Raw genomic sequence first — 22186 nt, forward strand, 5'->3', positions numbered from 1 at the left:
AATTTTCAACCTTTGAGAATTATCCCAACACAGGACACAAAATCAGTCAAGTCTGATGACTCTCAAGGTTCACCAAGTAAGGAAAGAATCAAAGGTGTCTTTACAAGAAAGAAACCAAATGAACTAACTGGTGATGATAAGTTTCTATTAAAACATGGTTATGAACCTCAAGGATTCCTTTGGAAACCTAAGGTTGAAGTTAAGGAGGAGAAGAATTCTGAAGTGAAAGTTTATCCAAGATCAATTGACTATTCTGTACAAGAATGTGTCATTGTATTGGATGACTGCCCATGTCCAACATCATTTGTGAAAACTCCAAGAGAATGTGGTTATGAAAAAGACAATTCAGATAATCTTGAGTTGACTCATGAAGATCCTAAACCCATAACACTCACACCCAATGCTGCTACTGAAAATGAATCTGATGATTTGCAAGTTGAAATAGCTTGCATTTCACTCAACTAATCAAATTATATAAATTTGTGCAGGAACAGTCCACTCCACAGAATGAAGTATGGTATATGGATAGTGGATGTTCTAGGCACATCACCTGTGACAAAAGGTCACTTGTCAATTATGAAGAGAAGTTTGAAGGTCCTGTAGCATTTGACAGTGATGGGAATGGAGGAAAAATAGTTGTAAAGGGAATTTTGACAAATGGGAAAGTCTCATTTGACAATGTGTTTTATGTGGAAGGTCTACAATATAACCTGTTGAGCATATCACAGATGTGTGATAAGGGTTATGAAGTTGGTTTTGATGACTCACATTGTTTCATTTTAAGACATGAGTTTGTGATCCCACCTAATATGATCATGATGATGGCACCAAGAAATGGCAACTTTTATGAGTTCAACATGAAAGAAGCTATTTCAAGAGGTGGTACATGTTTTGTTTCCAAAGCCATTGAAAATGAGTCAAAATTGTGACATAGAAAATTGTGTCATGTGAATATGAAGAACATGAACAAACTTGTGAAGGGTGAGCATGTAAATGGCTTACCTACAAGAGAGTTCAGATTGGATGATAACTGCATTTCACGCCAAAAGGGCAAGCAACACAAGTCTTCTCATAAGACAAAACTCATCAACTCAATTGATCAAGTGCTTGAATTTCTTCACTGGATCTCTTTGGTCCTATGAGTGTCCCAAGCATAGGAAAGAAAAGATATTGTTTAGTGATCAATGATGATTATTCAAGATATACGTTGGTTTATTTCCTGAGTACAAAGGATGAGACTGCAGAGTTGATTAAAGGATGTGTAACCAGGATTGAGAATCAATTGGATAAATGGGTTAAAGTAATGAGAAGTGACAATGGTACTGAGTTCAAAAATAGAGAAATTGAAGAATTTTGTGCAGAAAAAGAAATACTTCAACAATTTTCAGCTCCTAGAACTCCTGAACAGAATGGTGTTGTAGAGAGAAGAAACAGGACACTCATTGAGGCTGCAAGAACCATGTTGGCTGATGCTTTTCTGCCTGTGACCTTTTGGGCAGAAGCTATTAACACAGCCTGCTATGTTCAGAATAGGGTAATACTCAACAAAAGGCACAACAAGACCCAATATGAGATCTTCTTTAATAGAAAACCCTATATCAAGTTTCTCAAGCCTTTTGGATGCAAATGTTCACTCTTTAACACCAAGGACTATTTAAACAAGTTTCAAGCTAAATCCTTGGATTGCTTCTTTGTTGGTTACTCTACACACTCAAAAGCCTACAGGGTATATGTGAAAGACCATTTGAGTGTCACTGAATCATCTGACATAATCTTTAATGAGAATCAGTTTAACACAGTTGATGGTGCAGCATGGCTGTTTGATCTTGAAAAATTGATCAAGTCGTTCAAGATTTATCCTGAAGACTTTGATGATTCATTCTACAAGACTAGTGTGATTGAAGTGAAAAGTAAGGAAACATTGGACTTGGAAAAGTTGTGGAAGAAGGTTGTTCGAGTTCGAATTCTTAGAACTCTCAACACTCTTTGATTTTTGAAAATTTATTCTTCTTTTAACAATTTCTAAATCATTGGAGTGTAAACCTGTCATATTAACTTTGAATCCTTGAGTATCTGTGACTCGTTGTACAGATACACGTGGTTTTCTAAAATAAGCATATTGTTTAACCATTGGATTTGGTTGAAACATGTTACCTTTCACCTGAGAAGTTTGTCTATTAAAAGCACGGTAGTGACACTCCTTAGCCAAATGCCCGCCGTTCCCGCAAACGAAACACGCCTTCATCCTTCTTCTAATGTCGACGAAAGCACTTGCTTCATGTTAGAATTCCTTCTTACGAAAGGTTTTTCCATTCTTCTTGCCCCTTGGCACAGCCTTCTGAATTTGCTTGTAGTATGGAACATATAGACGATGGACACAATTTCTGGCTATATGTCCTGGCGTGCCTCAGTGGAAACATGTTTGCCTCTTGATATAAGTAGCACCCATTGATTTGTCACCACATGGAGATCCGTAGGATCTTTGAGGACGAGACTGTCCTTGTTGTGCTGATTTCATACGTGCCTTCCCTTTGTTTCCACAACTCTGTGTATTATTATTATTAGTACAATTTTGAGTTGTGGTGTCATCTGAGTTTGATGACAAGTTAGAATGAGATTCATTTTCACTAGCCTGAACCCCTTTACTATCAGAAGCCGCATCATTTACTATATCTGCACATGAAGTAGAAGCATCAAAATTGTTCACACATTCAAAAGCAGGCTTGATTTCCTTTAGGGATCCGGATCCAACAGTTTCATATTGAACCTGTTTACCATACTTCATGTCTTTTACCTTTTCTTCCTGTTCTTTGGTAACAGGGGTAGGGACGTAATTGTGGTTGTAAGGTGGGGGAACTTGACTGTATCTTATTCCATCACCTTCATTCTCTTTCCACCACAATTGATTTTCAACCATTGAGTTGACAACTTTACTGGAGCCATCGAATTTTTTAAAATCAAATTCAGCCTTTTCAAACTTGCTGGTTATATTTAAAATTTCTAACTTTGAGGCTTCCAGTTTAGCAATTAACTCGGCAATTTCTTGTTGGGCATCTAGATAATGACAACCTTTTATACTAAGATCATACTTAAGTTTTTTAATATCCTTATTTTGAGCTTCTATTTTATCTGTAAAACCCTTTTCATTTTTCTTAAGTTTAAAGTTCTCTGATTTTATTCTTTCCATATCTCTAATTAAACTGTCATTATGAAGATTATACATTTCTATTTTCTCACCCCAATTTAAGGAGCATGGTTGAAAACGTACCTCAGATAAATCCGGAGAAATGAATGCCATGTATGCAAACTGGATCTCCTTGACCTTCTCCTGAGCAGTGTTTTCTTATTCAGTCTTCAACAGTTGCGAAATTTGCAGTCTGATTTCCAATGTTTAGCTCAGCTATCTGACATTCCCAAGAGAATGTTTGAGGAACCATACCTCTTTGACCATTACCAGAACTACCTCCACCTTCACCCCGAACATTCCCAATTGGAACCAAGACCCTTTCCGTATTCCCATCCTTAGTTGGATTAGTGCATTCACAAGCAAAATGACCCGGCTTGTGACAGTTGTAGCACCTGAGAGTATCTTTGTTAAAACCCACCTTTTGATTATTTGGCATGTTCCAGTTATTTCTACCCGTCCTCTTAGTAAACTTCTTTGCACGGAAAACTGCCATGGCAATTTGCCACGAGATGTCTATTTCTTCAACATCATCGGGATGAATCTGATCTAGTTCAGCAGTGACCACAGGTTGAACCAAGTCTCCGGCCAGAAAAGCATGATAACAATTCATAAAACCCGCCATTAGAGCTATATTCTCTTAAGTCTCTTTTGGTATACTAGGAATCTGGCTGAAGTTCTGACTTGGAGTGGTTTACCAGAGTCATTTGTAGACTGACCAGATTTGGTAAAAAATGCAGGAGCTGGATTGGGCGAGTTGGATGATGATGATTGACCTAGAGTGGATGAAAACATCTTAAAGTTTCCTAGTGGTGTTTGCTGAGTAGGCTTGAACAGTGAGAAGCTATCTTGAGACATCAGAGCACTGTTAGAAGCAACGTTGTATCCCGCAACACTGTACGAGCTAGCGTGATTTATTGCTCGTTGTTTATCGTCCATATCACAAGATTTAATGGTGGCTACCATTTCAGTCATACTTATTCTGTTTAGATCCTTAGTCTTTTTGATAACCGCAACATTCATGTCCCAACTCTTTGGCAGGGAGTTCACCAACTTATTGTTAACTTTGATGTTTGCAAATAAATCCCTACAGTTCGCATTTCAGTCACAAGAGATATGAACATTTGAATTTGGGATTCCAATGTTTCTCCCAACATATGATTGAACATATTAAACTTTTGTCGCAGCAGATCTTGGCGACTTCTCTTCATATCTTCATTTCCCTCATAAACTTCTATCAGAGCAGCCCACAGCTCCTTAGCAGATTGAAGTTCTCTAAATTGATGGGCAATCTCAGGTTAGAGTGCCATGGTTAGAGTAGAGAGGGCTTTCTCATCTTCTTCGACTTTAGCAAAGTCATCATCATCATATTGAACAACTGGTTTTACAAGAACCTCATCAGAACCAGCCCTTTGATCGGTGATCCTTTGAGGTCCCTTTACAATGCTTTTCCAAATTTTTGAATCTTTCATCTTGGCATAGTGTTCAAAATGAAACTTCCATTCACTGAACCCCTCATGAGACAATAAACGGTGTATAGAGTAGCAGTGCCCATGATGGAATCAAGTTCTTGGTGAAGTGACGAGTTGATGGAGCTGCTGCCATTAGTTAACTGGGCCATTTTAATTCAAGTCTAAATAAGATTAAGTCCAATTAAAGATATAAGTCCAATTAAAAGTCCAAGACAAAGAAGCCCAACACAGTAAACTGGGCTGAGAATATGATGAAACACGTTGACCGAGAACTAGAGTGTTGACCGAGAGCCCTTAACGTTGACCAAACCTTGACCGAGAACCAAGAAATTGACCAAATTTTGACCGAAAACTCAGTCTTTGACCAAGTGTTGATCGAAAACAAGGGCTTTGACCAAATTTTGACCAAAAGCTCCAATCTTTGACCGAAAACAGCAATCTTTGACTGAAATTAGGTGATTTGATCGCAGATATGACCAAGAACTACCAGTTATTCGAAGACAGACTGTCACTGAATACTATAGTAGCTGAGAACTGATGTTTCACACCCAACAGATGTAACAAACATCCAACTAAAATGGGATTTGATTTAACTTCCAAATTAAAACCAATCTCTATCCAAAAATAGTCCAACCTTCTTCTCCGATCACAATGAATTGCCGGAAAATAACAACACCACCAACTTTGATGTCTTGAATCCGTTGATACCACAATAACGAGCCTGAATAGGTCTAAGGCTCTGATACCAATTGTAAGTCCCGAATCTGGATCACTACAATTATGATATCAATATAACAAGTATAGGTGTGGAATACCTATACTCTGTGATTCATGAACACGAAGTTAACACAAGATGAGAACACAATATTGCTTCAAAACACACGTATATTATTGAATACGTCAGGTGCTTAAGCACTACAATACTTGATTGCCAAATGACTAGGAATGAACAACAATTCTGCTCACCCACTCTCTAGATGGTGGCTCTCATAGTGTTCAACCACTCTCTTAATGTGAACAACACTAAACCCTATACAATAAGATCTATTTATAGGGAAACCAAAAAACTAGCCCAACCATAGCCCAAAGCCCACCGAGATCCATAAGAATCTCGGTTTACATTCATATCCTAATACAAAACCCAATAAACATATAACTAAGTACAAACCACCAAATATGGACCCAACAATTACATAGCCCAAATGGCATTCTTCGGCAGGCAAAGATTCCACACGGACATGTAAAGGTGGTCTTCTCCTGATCTTTAGGAGCAATGAGAATCTGAAAGTATCCAGAGAATTCATCAAGAACGCAGTAGAATATTTTTCTAGATAAACGTTCAATCATTTGAACGATAAAAGGAAGTGGAGAATTATCTTTTCTTGTGGCGTCATTAAGCTTCCAGTAGTAAATGCAAACTCGCCAGCCTGTGATGGTTCTCATTGGTATTAGCTTGTCCTTCTTGTTCATCACAACTGTCATTCCTCCCTTCTTGGGTACTACTTGAACTGGACTAACCCAAGGTGAATATGAGATTGGGTAGATTAATCTGGCATCAAGGAGTTTGATTACTTCTTTCTTCACCATATCTTACATGTTGGGATTAAGACGTCTTTTATGTTGGACCACGGGCTTGTATTCTTTCTCCATGAGGATTTTGTGAGTACAAAAGGAAGGACTGATGGCCTTGATATCCACGATCTTCCATGAGATAGCCTTCTTATGGTTTTTAAGAACCATAAGAAGTTCGTCTTTCTCTTTTTTAGAAAGGTGAGATGAAATAACTACAGGGAGTTGAGAGTCTTTTTCTAGAAAGGTGTATTCGAGATAGTTTGGTAGTTATTTTAGCTTTAAGGCTTACGGTTCTTCAATTGATGGTTATGATTTTTCATTACATTCGGTGATCTCACATACTACTTCTGATCTTTCTTGATTGTTGTTGACGGTATTGATATATTCGTTTTCTAAAATGGTTTTGATGACATTCTCGGTTAAGATTTGTGTTTCTAGTGAGTTCGTGATAGAGGAATCTCGCACATAGCAACTCACAATAGAATCAATGATGTAAACAAAGTATAATATGTCATCGTAATTTTGCGGATGTTGCGAAGATTTTCCTATGCCAAAAGTGATTGCCTCGTCATTGACCCTGAGAGTGAGTTTTCCGGTGCAAACATCAATAATAGCCTTCGAATTGGCTAAAAAGGGTCTTCCTAAAATCAGAGGTACACTTTTGTTTTCCCCCATGTCTGGAATTACAAAATCTACTGGGAAAATAAATTTGTCAATTTTGACAAGCATGTTTTCAGCAATGCCCCAAGGATATTTAACGGGTCGGTCTGCTAACTGAATGCTCATGCGGGTGGGCTTTCGTTCTCATATCCCTAGTTTTGCAAAAACCGTATAAGGCATTAAATTAATACTAGCTTCTAGGCCGGCCAGGGCATTGTTAACAAAAAAATTTTCTATGAGACAAGGAATAGTAAAGCTCCCTGAATCGGTCATTTTTGGCAGCAACTTGCTTTGGAGGACAGCTGAACATTCTTCACTCAACGTGACATGCGAAAGCTCCTCCAGCTTCCTTTTGTTGGTCAAGACTTATTTGAGAAATTTTGCATATTTTGGCATCTGAGCAATGGCTTCTACGAAAGGGATGTTGATGTGGAGTTGTTTGAAGAGTTCTAAAAACTTTCCGTACTGAGCTTCCAATCTCTCCTGTTTTAGCTGTCCAGGATATGAAATAGGTGGAACATAAGATCGAACCGGTTCCTTAGGTTGTATGGTGCCTGTTGAAATCAGTATCTCCTGCGTCTTATCAGGGACTTCCTTCTCCATAACTGGTTCTGAAGTTGGTGAGGCAATAGTGGTCGTGTCGTTTCTCAATGTAACAGTGTTGACTATTGCATTTGTGTTTGATACTGTGTTGCTTGGAAGAGCGCCAGGTGGTCTTTTCAGAAAATTGTTAGGAAATATGTCTGATCTGAGTTTCTAGATTCTGCAATGATGCTTGTTGACTTTATAGGTCAGCTTTATGCTTTAACAATACTCCGCTGATATCAACGGCTCTTGAGTCGGCCTTTTTTTCTGCTTCATTTGTTTTGGTCATGATTGGGATCAACATTTCTTCAATTTTTGAGTAGCTCGGATTCTGATGGCTACTAGAACTTTGTTCTTGAAATTGAGGTTTAGGCTAGAAAGATTGATTCATCGGTCTCTTTTCGAATCCGAGTAGGGTTTGAGTGTTACCTCCGTCCTTCCAACAAAAACTCGGGTGGTTTCTCCAACCTCGATTGTAGTTGTTGCTTAAAACGTTGTTTTAACGTGCGACGAAATTAACTTCTTCCATGGCCATAACGACTTGTTTGCAGTCACCAGTCTTATGAGTTCCTCCACAGGTGTCACAGGTCATCTTGGTTTTTGATAGTTCGGCTTGAAGTTGTTCGAATTTTTTAGAGAGTGCTTCAAGCTGTGCGGTGACAAGAGTGTTGGAATCGACGTGGTGCATTACTTTATGTGTAGGTGTATATCTTGGTGGGTTATAAGCATAACTCTTCTTTGCTGCCTTCTCCATGATTTCAAATGCGTTGTTAGGTGATTTGGATCCCATGTCTCCACGGAAACTTGGTCGATGGCCTGTTTGTTTTTACTGGATTGTGCGTCAAAGAAAGTTTGTACTTGTAACCAAACGCTCAGTCCATGGTGTGGTAATTTTCTCAGAAGACTTTTGTATGTATCCCATGCTGCGTGTAGCAGTTCATCATCGTCGATCCAGAATCCGGTAATGATGGCTCTGTAGTTTTATCAGGCGAAAAGTATTTGAGGAGAAATTGTTCAACCATCTGGTCCTAATTTGTGATGGAACCAGAATAAAGAGATTCTATCCATTCTAAGGCTTGACCCCTTGGAGAGAAAGGAAAGAGTTTGACTTTGATATGATCTTCTGTACAATTTTGAATTTTAAAGGTTCCGCAGATTCGTAAGAATCGAGATATATGAGAAAGAAGGTCTTCGTCGAGGAGGAAATGAAGTTGAACTGAATTTTCCGCCACATGAATGGTGCTTGATTTGAGTTCAAAATGTGCGGTGATATCGGGTGGAGCCACTCCATTGCCATAGCCTTTGAGAGTTGGCTTGGCATATTAGCTCATGTTTGGTTCATTGTTTTGTGCTTCCATCATTTCTTCGGTTTGATTTTTTCCTGATGCGTTATCGTCTACTGACTCGTCTTTTGCAGTCCGTTTACGTGTTTGTCGACTAAAAAGTTTTTCCGGTTTAGAAATTGGAGAAACAAGCTCATGTTCAAATGTAGAGGAGATAAATGTGATTAAATCAAATTTAAACTATTTAAAACTAAAGGTTAGTGAAAGTTAAACTAAAGGTTAGGTTATTTTAAAACTAAGCAAAAGTATAAGTTAATTAAGCTAAAGCAAATAAAAAATTCTAATCTAATAGTTAGTAAAACAAAGTTAGAAATTTGTACAATTCATAAATAATAATTAAATTAAAACTTGGATCATTCTTAGAAACGTACCGTGTCACCGGCAGCGTCGCCAAAAAACTTGATGTGGTGCGTGCGTGCGGTTAAAAAGTATATTATGGATGATTTAGCTTTCACACAGGATCGTGTTTTAAATTAATAAAAGTGATTTCTACTAAGACTAAACACACACAAAATAAGAAAGTGTACCTATCGTATATGTAGAATAGTATTGGTAAGAACCAAGTATCGATCCGTGGACACAAATGTTTCTAATAATGAATCTTCTTTTTACTTCAATCAGAGAGTTAATCATTTTGGGGTTGATTTTCAACATTTTATAAAATAGAAATACTTATATATATATATAGGTGACGAGAAGAGAAATTCTAAATATGTAATTCAATTATAAGAAGGTTATCATCTAAGATCAATCCACTCCATTCATCCTTGATGATTATTTAGTAAACATGTGATAAACTTACCCTAATAATATATGATAGAATAGCCCCTCATTTCCAAGTGAACGTATTTTATGACATAAAATAAAGTAGCATGCGTATTTTCAAGTCAACCCTTGCTTAATCTCATACTACCACGAGAATGTCAATTTAAGTAGGAAAGTAATTTGGTAAAGTAGAAAGATTAGGATTGACTTCGATTTCTCAAATACCGATTCTAACAACTTCGGGTGGTTATAGTTTAGTCACACAACCTCCCCTTGGTTTATTTAATTAGGTTATAATTACACATTTCATTAACATATGATTTCTTTAACTAGCAAGATAACCTAGGCAATCGTGTTAGCAATGTTATTTCATAATTATCAAAACTAGAGAAATAGATCATAACTTATATCACATCATTTCTAAGTACAATATAAGGATCCATGTTTTATCTTGAGTAAGTTATCAAGGTATTCATTTTACCATTTCTAGTCTCCAAGAACATGAGTGAATCATGAATGATTGTTAATCATCAACCTCGATGTATTGAGTTAAAGTGATAAAACATTGTTCATCGAAGGATAATTGAAAAATAACAATGTACATTACCAAACTAAATCACATGTTGAACATAATCATTAAGTAAAACAAACCTTCTTCATAGAAAGTAGATGGAAAATGGAGTTTTACTCATAATGAGCATGGTTATGAACATCAAAGAGATTAAGATAACAAACACATGATCAAACTAGAATAATCTAAATGTTGGATGAATCTTCCTTCTTCAATGGTGATGGATGATGATGATGATGATGATAGCCTCCAAGCCTTCAAACTCTCCACAAGATCTTCAATATGAGTGTAATGTGGGTGTTTTTAAAAGAGAAACTCATATAGAAGTTTTTTTTAAGCACCCTTGATGAATGCAACATGCTCCACTATTTATAGGAAGTCTGGGCATTCAGGCACGGCCCCGTTCTCCATGAGGCACACACCCGTGTCCGGCAGTCCTCTCGCATTTAATGCTTTGTCAGATTATACATGCTGACTCACCATGGGGGTGTGCTTCCTAAGGCACGACCCCGTGTTTCTGTTGATATGTTATATTTCTTTTGTCTTATCTGAAAGGTGACCATGGCCCCATGCCTTCTAAGGCACGTCCATGTGCCAATCTGTCCAGTATTTTGTCTTTTCTTGCAGAATTTTGTGTTTTCTTGCATAGGAAAGCATGGGGGCGTGTTTTAGTATTTTCTTGGGGTTTCTTTCGTTTTCCTTTGGCTTTTCGTTTGTTTCTTCGTTTGAAGCTTGGATTTACCTGAAAATACATTTTAACATGATAAGTAGCTAATTGAGTTATATTATTTGATAGAATTTGCAGTTTTTAAAGATTATTTAATGCTAAAAAGATGTATAATTTTCTATACATCAGAACTTGTATAAAAGAAAGCTTTATATCAAGTTTCTCAAACATTTTGGTTGCAAATATTATCTATTAAACATAAAAGACTATCTAAACAAATTCCAAGCAAAGTCGGACTGTTTCTTTGTTGGATATTCTTCACACTCAAAGGCATATAGAGTGTATGTGAAAGATCATCTGCGTGTGATTGAATCATCTGACATTATTTTCATTGAAGTTTAACACTATTTATGGAGCAAGATGATTGTCTGATTTAGAGAAATTGATCAAATCCTTCAAAATCTATCATGAAGACATTAATGAACATTCTTATAATACAAGTGTTCCTGGAACAACTACTAAAAGGAAGATTGACTTAGACAAGTTATGGTCTAAGGTTGCTAATGAAGACACTGAGTTCTCATTCAAAAGGAAGGTTTCTGAGGATGATGAAGATGAGCACAATGAACAAAATTATGAGCCACAATAACAAGAACACATTGAAACATTTGGTGATCCAACTGATAATCAACAAGACCAGACTCAACATGACACACAGTCAATATTTGAAAAATTGTTTCAGAATTTGAATATTTTAAATGATGTTACATCAACACCTGATCAAAATGTGGAAGAAACAGAATTCAAAATGATGCATAAGAATTAATCATTGATGAACCTGATCAAAATGATTCAAACTTGGATACAACTCTAACCTCATCTCAAATCATTCAAACAAAGAAATCACCATATTAAAAATATCATTGGTGACTTGCATGAAAGAGTGACCAGAATTGCTTACGAAACTGCAAATATTTGTTTATATTCCTGTTCTCTATCCCAAATAGAACCAAAGAACATCGTTCAAGCTCTAAAGAACAATTCAGAAACTTGAAAGTCTGGGAACTAGTTGATAAACCAAGAGGAAAATATTGAATTGGCATCAAATGGGTTTTCAGGAACAAGAGGGATGAAAGAGGAATTGTAATGAAAAACAAGGAAAAATTAGTTACCCATGGATGCTTACAAATGGAAGGAATTGATTTTGAGGAAGTGTTGAATCCTGTAGCAACGCTGGAGGCCATAATAATCATTTTGGCATATGCTGCATCAAAGAGCAATAGAGTGTTTCAATTGGATGTTAAATCTGCTATCTTGAATGGAAAAATAGAAGAGGAGGTGTATGTCACTCAACCTCCACGTTTTTAGGATATTGGTTTTCCAAATAGAGTGTACAAACTTAACAAGGCTCTATATGGATTACATCAATCTCTAAGATCTTGGTATGATGAGGTAACAAATCATCTGATTGCTAATGGTTTTCAAATAGGAGAATTTACCAAGACCATATTCTACAAGAAAAGAGGAAGAGATTTACACCTACTTCAATTGTATGTTGATGATATCATCTTTGGCTCTACAAATGAACAAATTTGTATAGAGTTTAAAGAGGTCATGAAGTCAAAATACAGCATGAGTTCTATGGGATATATGAATTTCTTCCTTGGATTGCAACTTCAATAGAAAATGGATGGAATATTCATTAGTTAATCCAAGGATGTATAAGACATCTTAACCAATTTAAAATTCCTAGATTTGAAGACCGCTTCTACTCCAATGGACACACATGAAAAGATGGTAGCTGATGAAAAGGGGGAGCATGTAGATCAACATGACTACAAAGCTTAAATTGGATCACTAATGTACCTGACTGCTTCAAGACTAGATATCATGTTTGATGTATGTGTATCTACATGATTTCAAGCTAATTCCAAAGTTTCACATATGATGGCCGCCAAGAGACTCTTCATATACTTAAAGGGAAAGCCATATTTGGGAATTTGGTATCCAAAGAGATCTTCTTTCCTACACTGAAAATAACTGTGATGGATGCAATATGAGCAGGAAGTCAACATCTGGTGAATGTTAATTTCTAGGAGACAGGCTGGTTTCATGGCAATGCAAAAAGAAAACAACTGTGTTAATTGCAACTGCTAAAGCTGAATACATTGTTACATCTGCTTGTTGTGTTAAAATCCTCTGGATTCAGAATCAACAAATTAATTATGGTCTGAACCTCTTGAACACTTCAATTCTTATTGATAATACTGCTGCTTTATTTATTGTGAAGAATCTTGTTTAACACTCAAAGACCAAACATATTGAAATCAAAAAACCATTTTATTAGATATTACAGTGAGAAAGGACTAATAGAAATGAAAAGAGTTGAAACTAGTTACAACTTGGCTTATTTTTTCACCAAGTCATTAGATAAGACTAGATCCAACTTTCTATTAAATGCTTTAGGCATGATCAACTCCGATGAAGTTTGATTGATGATATATGTTCACATGTGCTAACTGATAATTTGTTTAAAGGTTTTGAGTGATTTATAAGTGACTACGTGTGATTACATGATTTGTGTTGTGATTAAAATGTGCTTAAATGAATATGTGTGGCTTAGGTATCCATGATTCTTAAGTATGAATTTGTGATTATGTTTCATGATAATTTTATGAGTATGATTGAATCTGATTTGAAATGTCTTATATGCATACTTGTCTTAAATTGATCATTGTTGGTGCATAATGCCAGTAGTTCATAGTCTAGTGTCTATAATCGAGTCTGTAATGTTTAATTATGTTTTGTATGTTTAAGCAAAGTTACTGACAAGTTCGCTTAACAGGCGAACTTGTTAATCAAGCGAAGTTATGGACAACTTCGCCTGAACATGCCAGGCGAAGTTGTCGTGTATTTATATACCTAGCTTACGGCTTAGTGAAGGACCAATTAGTTGTTCGTTTCAGTAGTTTATCAAGTTCATTGTAACGTGAGGACGAGAGTCTGTAATAGTGATATCGTATCACGTGTTTGAGTTATTATATAACGTGTGTTCGTTTCGTGTGTTCGTGTGATTCGTGTTCTATACTCGTAACGATCTACGCAGGGATTCCGCACCTGAGTTGATCGAGATATCTCGTGCGATACGTCCAGGGAACCTACAATTGGTATCAGAGCTTTTGCTCGATTGTGTGGTTCGGGATATTCACGCGGGTGTAGAAATCGTCCCGTTTCGACTATTCGCGGGACGTGTTTTCTGTGTTTTTGAGTCAATCTTACCTCCTACCATCGTAATCAAGCCTTTGCACCGTCAAAAACCTCGTAAAATCCAGATTTCAGATCTGCAAAAACGTCCGTGTTCATCAGGCGAAGTTGCCGTCAGGATACGTAGGGTTTCGGCAAAGATATAAGGTTAAGCGAAGTTATCCACAACTTCGCCTACCTTCTCAAGTTCGCCTAACTCAGCGAAGTTCTCTACAACTCCGCCTACCTCCTAAGTTCGCTTACCTTAAGCGAAGTTAATCATCTGCGAAGTTCTTCAGCGAAGTTAATCAGCGGCGAAGTTAAGGATTAAGCGAAGTTATCCGTAACTTCGCCTACAGTACTTTTCAGAAAATTTTTTGATTTTTTTTTCGGGTTTCTTACTTTTCGGGAAAGATGTCGTCGATTAACATCTCTGAGTTAGTGAAGATGGAAGTTGAAGCAGGGTCAGCTACTAAGGCCCCAAGATTGCTGAAGGGAACCGATTTCGTTGCATGGAAGGATCGGTTCATACAATACGTCAAATACCAGGATGCTAAGATGTGGGTATGCATCCAGGATGGTTATATTCCACCAGTTATGGAGTATGAAGGTCGTGATCAAATCAAAAAGTATAGCAAAATGGAAGAAGAAGAGAAAAAGATGTATGAGGCCGAGAGCAAGGCTCATGCTGCTATTACTATGGCTCTTCCACAAGAGATCCTTCATACGTTTAGAAACTATACGTCAGCAAGAGAGCTTTGGGAAGCTCTTGAGAACAGATTTGAAGGGAATGTAGGAATCCGTGCTTCAAAGATAAAATTGCTCAAAACCCAGTTCTCAGTCTTCAAGTATTTGAAGAATGAATCTTTAGATGATATTATCAGTCGATATTACCATCTGATGACTGAATTGAGCAACTATTCAATTTCCTACCGAGAAGAAGAAATAGTTGAGAAGCTTCTAGATGCTCTCCCACCAAAATGGGAGATGTACACTGTGCTGATGAGGGAAGACAAAGACTTTCCCACATATGATCTAGAAACGGCAGTCAACAAGCTCAGAACCTTTGAGCTTAACATGGTCAGGAAAGAGACACCTATGGATCAGGTTCAAGATCCAGGTATGTATGGAGCTAAAGTCAACACTAGCTCAGGATCGAAGACTGAATCTGCTGCCTACTACTCGAAGGGAGAGTCGGGCGCAAACTCATCACATGAGGGTCATGTGTCAGTCAACACAAATGGTGATGTTTGCTATGTAGCAGGTGGATCGAGTGGTTCTCAACCCCAGGTAAGCAAGAGTAGTTACTCTCCAAGTATTCCCAGCAACAACTACTCCAAGATGCCTATGAGTGTCAAGTCTGCTGAAGAGCAGTTTGGTCTCTATGCTTCTTTTATTGCTTCCTATGAGAACTACATTCAAGGGAAGATTGTTGATCCAGCTGTGTTGGATGAAGACTATGACCAGATTGATGCTGATGATCTGGAGGAAATGGATTTGCAATGGCAGATGGCTATGATCGTAAGAAGAGTGAAGCGGTTTATGAGAAAGACCGGAAGAAAGTTTGTCGGTGGAAAGCCAGGGTTTGACAAGATGAAGGTGAGATGCTACAACTGTCAGCAAAACGACCACTTTGCAAAGGAATGCAGGAATGAGCGTGTGGAACGAAGTCAGGGCAGGTCTACACAGCAAAGTGGGGGTTCTAAAGATTATAGTGCAATGATTTCCAGAGGAGATGGAGAATACAACTGGAACTTGCATTCTGAAGAAACTTTTGAGCAGGCAAATTTGGCGAAGGTTGAAACTGAAGAAAGTGAGAAGGTTACCGGAGAAGAAAAAGCTTTTATGGCAGATGTTAAAGACCAGCTCTCCGAGGTATGTTCTAAACCTACATGTTCTAAATGTGAAAACTTGTCTGAGCAATTAGCAACTATAACCGATCAGTATGTTAGGTTGGATGCTGAATTTAAAACCCTAAAAGAAGATCATCATTTTACAAAAGCAAGAGAAAATAGCTATAAAGTCAAAATAAAAGCCTGTGAAAAAGATGTTAAAACTCTAAAAACAAAACTTGCTGAAAAAATTAAAGTGATTGATTTAAGCTATGAAGTTTTGGAAGAAAAAACCAAACTAATTGCTGATAGAGAAAAACAGATTGCTGATCACCGGGTAAAAGTGGTGGAACTGAATAGAAAACTAGAGCAGTTCAGAAATTCCTCTGCTATTCTTGATCACCTTGTTAGTGATCAAGGTTCCTCTGCTAAGAGAGGAGGAATCGGTTATCATGAGGTTCCACCACCTTATAATCACAATTACACTTTTAACCCTAGTGTTCAGAAATCTGTTGACTTTGAGGTTGCTCAGACAGTACCAGTTAAAGTAACTTGTAAAGAACCAAATGTTAGTGGAGGCGAAACAAGTTCGCCTGTTTCAAGTGTTAAAATTTCTGATCCAAGTCTAGTCTCATCGGATTCGGATAAGTCATCCGAGTCTGGTAAGGCAAAAGAGGAGGTGGTATTACCCAATGGAGGAGAGAAAGATAAGACGAATAAAAAGAGTACTCCACTAAACCCGTACGTCCCACCATATGTGAGACGAACGGGTGGTAACAAAGCCTCGACATCTAAAACACCGGTTGATAAAAAGGTTGAGCATAGGTGTTGTTTTAGGTGTAATCAATTAGGGCACCTAGTTGCAGATTGCCCTCTGAAGCAGCGATTCAGAGGTGTAAGGCCTACTAAAACTGAGAATAAGACTAATAGTAATTATCATACTGCTAAAAATGAAAACCGTTCAAAATTCAAAAATGTGACTAATTCAGGTTTTCATAGAAACAAATCTCAGTTCTACACTGCTAATAACCAAACCACAAGCTATAATTCTTTCAATTCACAAAGGTTTGGAAGGCCTCACAATCAATCTTCAAGGAGATATCCTAATAGGACTTACAGGAATTATCCAGAGACTAACTTTGGAAAGCCAAAGTTTGGGATGTATAGATCCAAGACCAATTGGTCTTGGGTCCCTAAATTCTAATCTTTTGCTTTATTGTGCAGGAACAGTTGAACAGGGCTGCCAACAATCTTTGGGTTGTGGATAGCGGCTGTTCCCGGCACTTGATGGGTAACAAATACTTGTTACACGATTTGAAACCTGTTCAAGGAGGGAGAGTGAGCTTTGCCGGTGAAAGTGGAGGAAAGATTACAGGAATGGGAACGGTGTCGAACGGAAAGATGACATTGGAGAAAGTTAACTTTGTGGAAGAATTGAAGCACAATCTGCTGAGTGTGTCGCAGATCTGTGATAAGGAGTACACCGTTCATTTTACAAAGAATGAGGCGATTGTGTTGCAACCTGGTTTTCAGATACCAGAGGAGTGGATTGTGATGAAGGCTCCACGTGAAAGAAATACGTATATTATGGATATGAGGTCGACTGAAATGGCCACGGAAGAATCATGCCTTATGACAAAAACGAGCGAATCGGAGTCCGAATTGTGGCATAGGAGAATGGGGTACATTCATCTTCGGAAGATGAACCACATTGTCAAGAATGGACTTGTGCTGGGCGTTCCCTTGAAGAGTTTCAATTTTGAAGATAAATGTATAGCGTGCAAGAAGGGAAAGCAGCACAAGAAATCCCATCTCACCAAGAAAGTCAATTCAATTGCCAGTACCCTAGAATTGCTTCACATGGATCTCTTCGGTCCTGTGAATGCAAAAAGTCTAGGAGGTACTTCTTACTGCTTATTGATCACTGATGATTACTCACGATATTCGTGGGTATATTTCCTGAAATCAAAAGATGAAACGGCTCAGATGGTGAAGAATTTGATTACCAAAGTTGAGAACGTTATGGATAAAAGGGTTAAGTTCATCAGGAGTGACAATGGAACGGAGTTCAAGAATTTTGAGATGGAGATCTTCTGCCTTCAGAAAGGGATCGAACACCAATACAGCGCTCCGTATACACCGCAACAGAATGGAGTGGCTGAAAGGAAGAATAGAACATTAATTGAAGGAGCCAGAACTATGCTGGCTGATTCAAAGCTTCCTGTGGTGTTCTGGGCTGAAGCTGTTGCTACAGCCTGCTATATCCTCAATAGAGTCTTGACGGTTAAACGACTTAATAAAACGTGTTATGAGCTTATGCATGGGAGGAAGCCCAACTTGAGTGGTCTTGAACCATTCGGGTCCCCTTGTTTGATTTTAAAGAAAAATTCTAAATTTGGTGAAGTAGCCGATGAAGGAATCTTAGTCGGTTATGTTGTTGGGACACCCAACAGACGTGTCTTTAATACATCGACCAGCAAGGTTGAGGTGGTGTGTAACACCGATATCACAAGTTACCAACCGCCAAAACCAAGCAACGGACCTGCTGAGTTTTTCGACTATGTTAAACTTTTTAAGTCTTTTAACATACCGTATTTGGATATTGCTGAAGAAGAAAAGAGAGTTGCTACGAAGATGATCCTTGATGAGGAAGAAAATCTATTGCAAAGACAGCTGATCGATAAATGTCAACCTTCCTCATCAAATGCTATCGATACCCCTGCTGCCTCGACTGAAGAAGAATTTTTCAATCCATTTCACTCTCAGCATGAAACAACCATTGACGAGCTCTCTTCTAACCTGGAAGACAATTTGCATGTCGGTTCTGTTCCGACCACTAGAATTCATAAAGATCACCCTTTGGAGAATGTGATTGGTGATGTGTCCTCCGGTATACAAACAAGACGTAGCTTGAATGAGCACACCTGTGTTTACACAAGCATCAAGGAGACAGGCATAATCAACGAATGCTTGTACACCTGCTTTATCAGCCAGAGTGAACCGAAGAATTATCAAATGGCCCTCAAGGACAGCTCGTGGGTCGAAGCTATGCAAGAAGAGTTGGCTCAATTCAAGAAAATGGAAGTTTGGACTTTGGTTGAAAAACCGAAGCATGTGCATGCGATAGGCACAAAATGGGTGTTTAAGTGCAAGAGAGATGAGAAAGGGATTATCATAAGAAACAAGGCGAGGCTAGTCGTTAAAGGTTTTAATCAACAAGAGGGAATTGATTATAATGAAGTGTTCGCTCCTGTGGCAAGATTGGAAGCCAGTAGATTGTTTTTGGCGTTTGCTGCTTATAAGAAGATGAAGGTATTTCAGTTGGATGTAAAAGTGCGTTTCTGAATGGGAAAGTTGATGAGGTAGTGTATGTTGAGCAACCTCCGGGTTTTCCTGACCCAGACTTTCCAGACCACGTGTACAAGTTAAGCAAGGCGTTGTATGGACTTCATCTGGCACCTCGTGCCTGGTACTTAACTTTATCAGATTACTTGCTTGAAAATGGGTTTGAAAGAGGGAAGATTGATAGCACGTTGTTCTTCAAGAGAGCAGGAAGCGACTTCCTGCTGGTGCAAGTCTACGTGGATGACATTATTTTTGCTGCATCAAAAGTCTCCATGTGTCAGGAGTTTGAGTCTGTCATGAAGAAAAGGTTTGAAATGAGTGCTATGAGTGAACTAACTTTCTTTTTAGGATTGCAGGTTGATCAGAAGAAGGATGGGATGTTCATTCATCAGACCAAGTATGCCCATGATGTGCTCAAACGCTTCAAGATGGAGGACAGCACTTCATTCGACACTCCAATCTGCGTCAATCACAAATTGGGTGCTGAGTCAGATGGTGATGCAGATGTGGACCCAACTCAATATCGGGCTATTATAGGTTCTTTAATGTACTTAACTGCTTCTAGGCCTGATATAATGTTTGCTGTTTGTCTTTGTGCACGCTTTCAGGCAAACCCAAAAGAATCTCATCTGAAGGGTGTGAAGAGGATACTGAGGTATCTCAAGGGCAAGCCGAAGCTGGGGTTGTGGTACCCGAGAGGAGGAGACTTGGAGCTAGTCGCTTACACAGATTCTGATTATGGAGGGTGCAATCAGAGTCGGAAGTCAACAACTGGAGGATGTCAGTTTCTTGGTGGCAGATTGGTGTCGTGGCAATGCAAGAAGCAGACTTCAGTCGCAATTTCAACCTGTGAAGCAGAATACAAGGCAGCATCCAACTGCTGCTCCCAGGTTTTTTGGATTCAACAACAGTTGCGCGACTATGGTCTGAATTTCTTACTTGCTCCTATTTGCATTGATAACACAGCTGCTATCTCAGTAACTAACAATCCCGTGAAGCACAGTAAAACTAAACATATTGACATACGTCATCATTTTATACGGGATTGTGCTGAGAAGAAACTGATTGTGCTTGAAAAGGTGGATACGCTTGATAATTTCGCTGATCTTTATACTAAAGCGTTTGACAAAACAAGATTTTAAAACCTTATTGAGTTGAATGGGATGATCAATCCCGAGTAACCATGCTTTTTATGTTTATTAAAAAAAAAAAAAAAAAAAAAAGGTCACTATCGCTTAGAATTATGTCGGTTGCCTCAGTTTGAATGACATGTCTTAGGATATGTTTGGTCCTCATTTTCTACTTGTAGAATTTGAGGTTTGCCATTAACCAGATGACTGAAAGTGACGGGGGCGTTTTATGATGAGTTTTCATTCTTTCGCTTAAAATTAGTCGATCATACTTAGTTAGAAGGACACATACTAGTATGTGGTCGGTCCAGCTGATCCATTGGATCTTCGGGATAGCCGTTTACCTGAAGACTTTGTTTTGGTCGGGGCGATTAATGTTAAAATTTTTTAAAGGGAAATGAAATTATTTTTCAAGTCTACTACTTCGTAAGAAGTTCGTTTGCTATGTTTAACAGAAAATTGATCCAACCATGGAAAATGATAGATATACTGCTTTTGTGTGCTTAACTAGTGAAGTTATTAGGCTTAAAAGGCTTTAGAACAGTCATTGTATGTCATGGTAGCTTTTTATGGTGCGTAAAAGTAGATGTGATACAAATTAAATCTACTCGATTTTACGTGGAAACTCCTTACGAGTTTTGCATGTCTTCATATATATCTTTCCGAATGATAGGCAGAAAAGCGATTACCCAGTCATACACGAGCCCGTAAGTGTTCTGATTCCCGCAAAGATAGTGTGTGAAGAAACTGCAGTGATCCAGATTCGGGACTTGCAGTTGTTTACTACTCTGAAGTCTATGTAAATGTTTATCATAAAAAAAAAAAAAAAAAAAATTTAGGAGTTATTGAAACATTCTATAGCTGAAAATGTCAAGACTTCTCAATCATGGAGTAAGAAAGAGAACGGGAATCAGATGAAGAGTACTTACAAACTTAATCAGACACTATGGGTCGAGGTCCATTCGGGGTGACTTGGGGAAAGCCAAATACGCTTTGAGAATAGATAGGAGGCATCATAATCTCTGAGTTGTTGCTCACTTAAATTTTGAGGCATAATTGAACCTAACTCGTATCACAGAAATGATAAAAACCATCTTAAGTTATTTACCTGCTTACAACCTGTTTCTTTATGTCATAATTCAGCTAAACACGGATCTATGTGACAGTCACGTAATTAGTATGATTCCTGTTCGGATCTTTTCTAAAACGTAGTAGTCCCTTGTAAAGACTGAAATTTGATCCCTTAAACTTTAATTGTTAAAAGTTTTCTTTTTATGTTGTTGTATGCTTTTATATCTGGTTACTTGGACTTGATCGTGTCATTTAATTCTCAAAGGGAAGTTTTAAAAGTTAATTGAAAAATGTTCAAATTATAAGGTTTGATTTTGTAAATATAGGCGAAGTTGTTAAACAGGCGAACTTGTGAATAACTTCGCCTAGGCGAAGTTAACCGTAACTTCGCCTGTATAACTCAGCCCCTATATAAACGACCCTAAAGGTCAAACTGTTCATAATTTTCAAACTCAGCGAACTTATCCTCCGTATTTATCGGCGAACTTATCCAGTTTTCCGGCGAACTTGTTGTTTATTCCGATTCTTTGTTCTTTTTCTCTGTTTCCGTTACGATTCAAGGTTCGTGGTGTCATTATATCGTATAAACATTGCTCTCCGATGTTAATCAGTGGTCGTTTTGACCCGGTTATGGACCTCCGACCGTCGGATGTTTGAACCCTATTTCAAAACTTGTTTTTATGTGGTCATGAACAAACTGATCGTCCAGATACTCTTAATATCATGTGTTTTAGACTCCTCAATCG

The sequence above is a fragment of the Bidens hawaiensis genome, unplaced genomic scaffold (genome assembly GCF_021521415.1).
Source record: "Bidens hawaiensis isolate Kalapana, Puna unplaced genomic scaffold, B.hawaiensis_p1.1 tig00028996_1, whole genome shotgun sequence".
Taxonomy (NCBI): Eukaryota; Viridiplantae; Streptophyta; class Magnoliopsida; order Asterales; family Asteraceae; genus Bidens; species Bidens hawaiensis.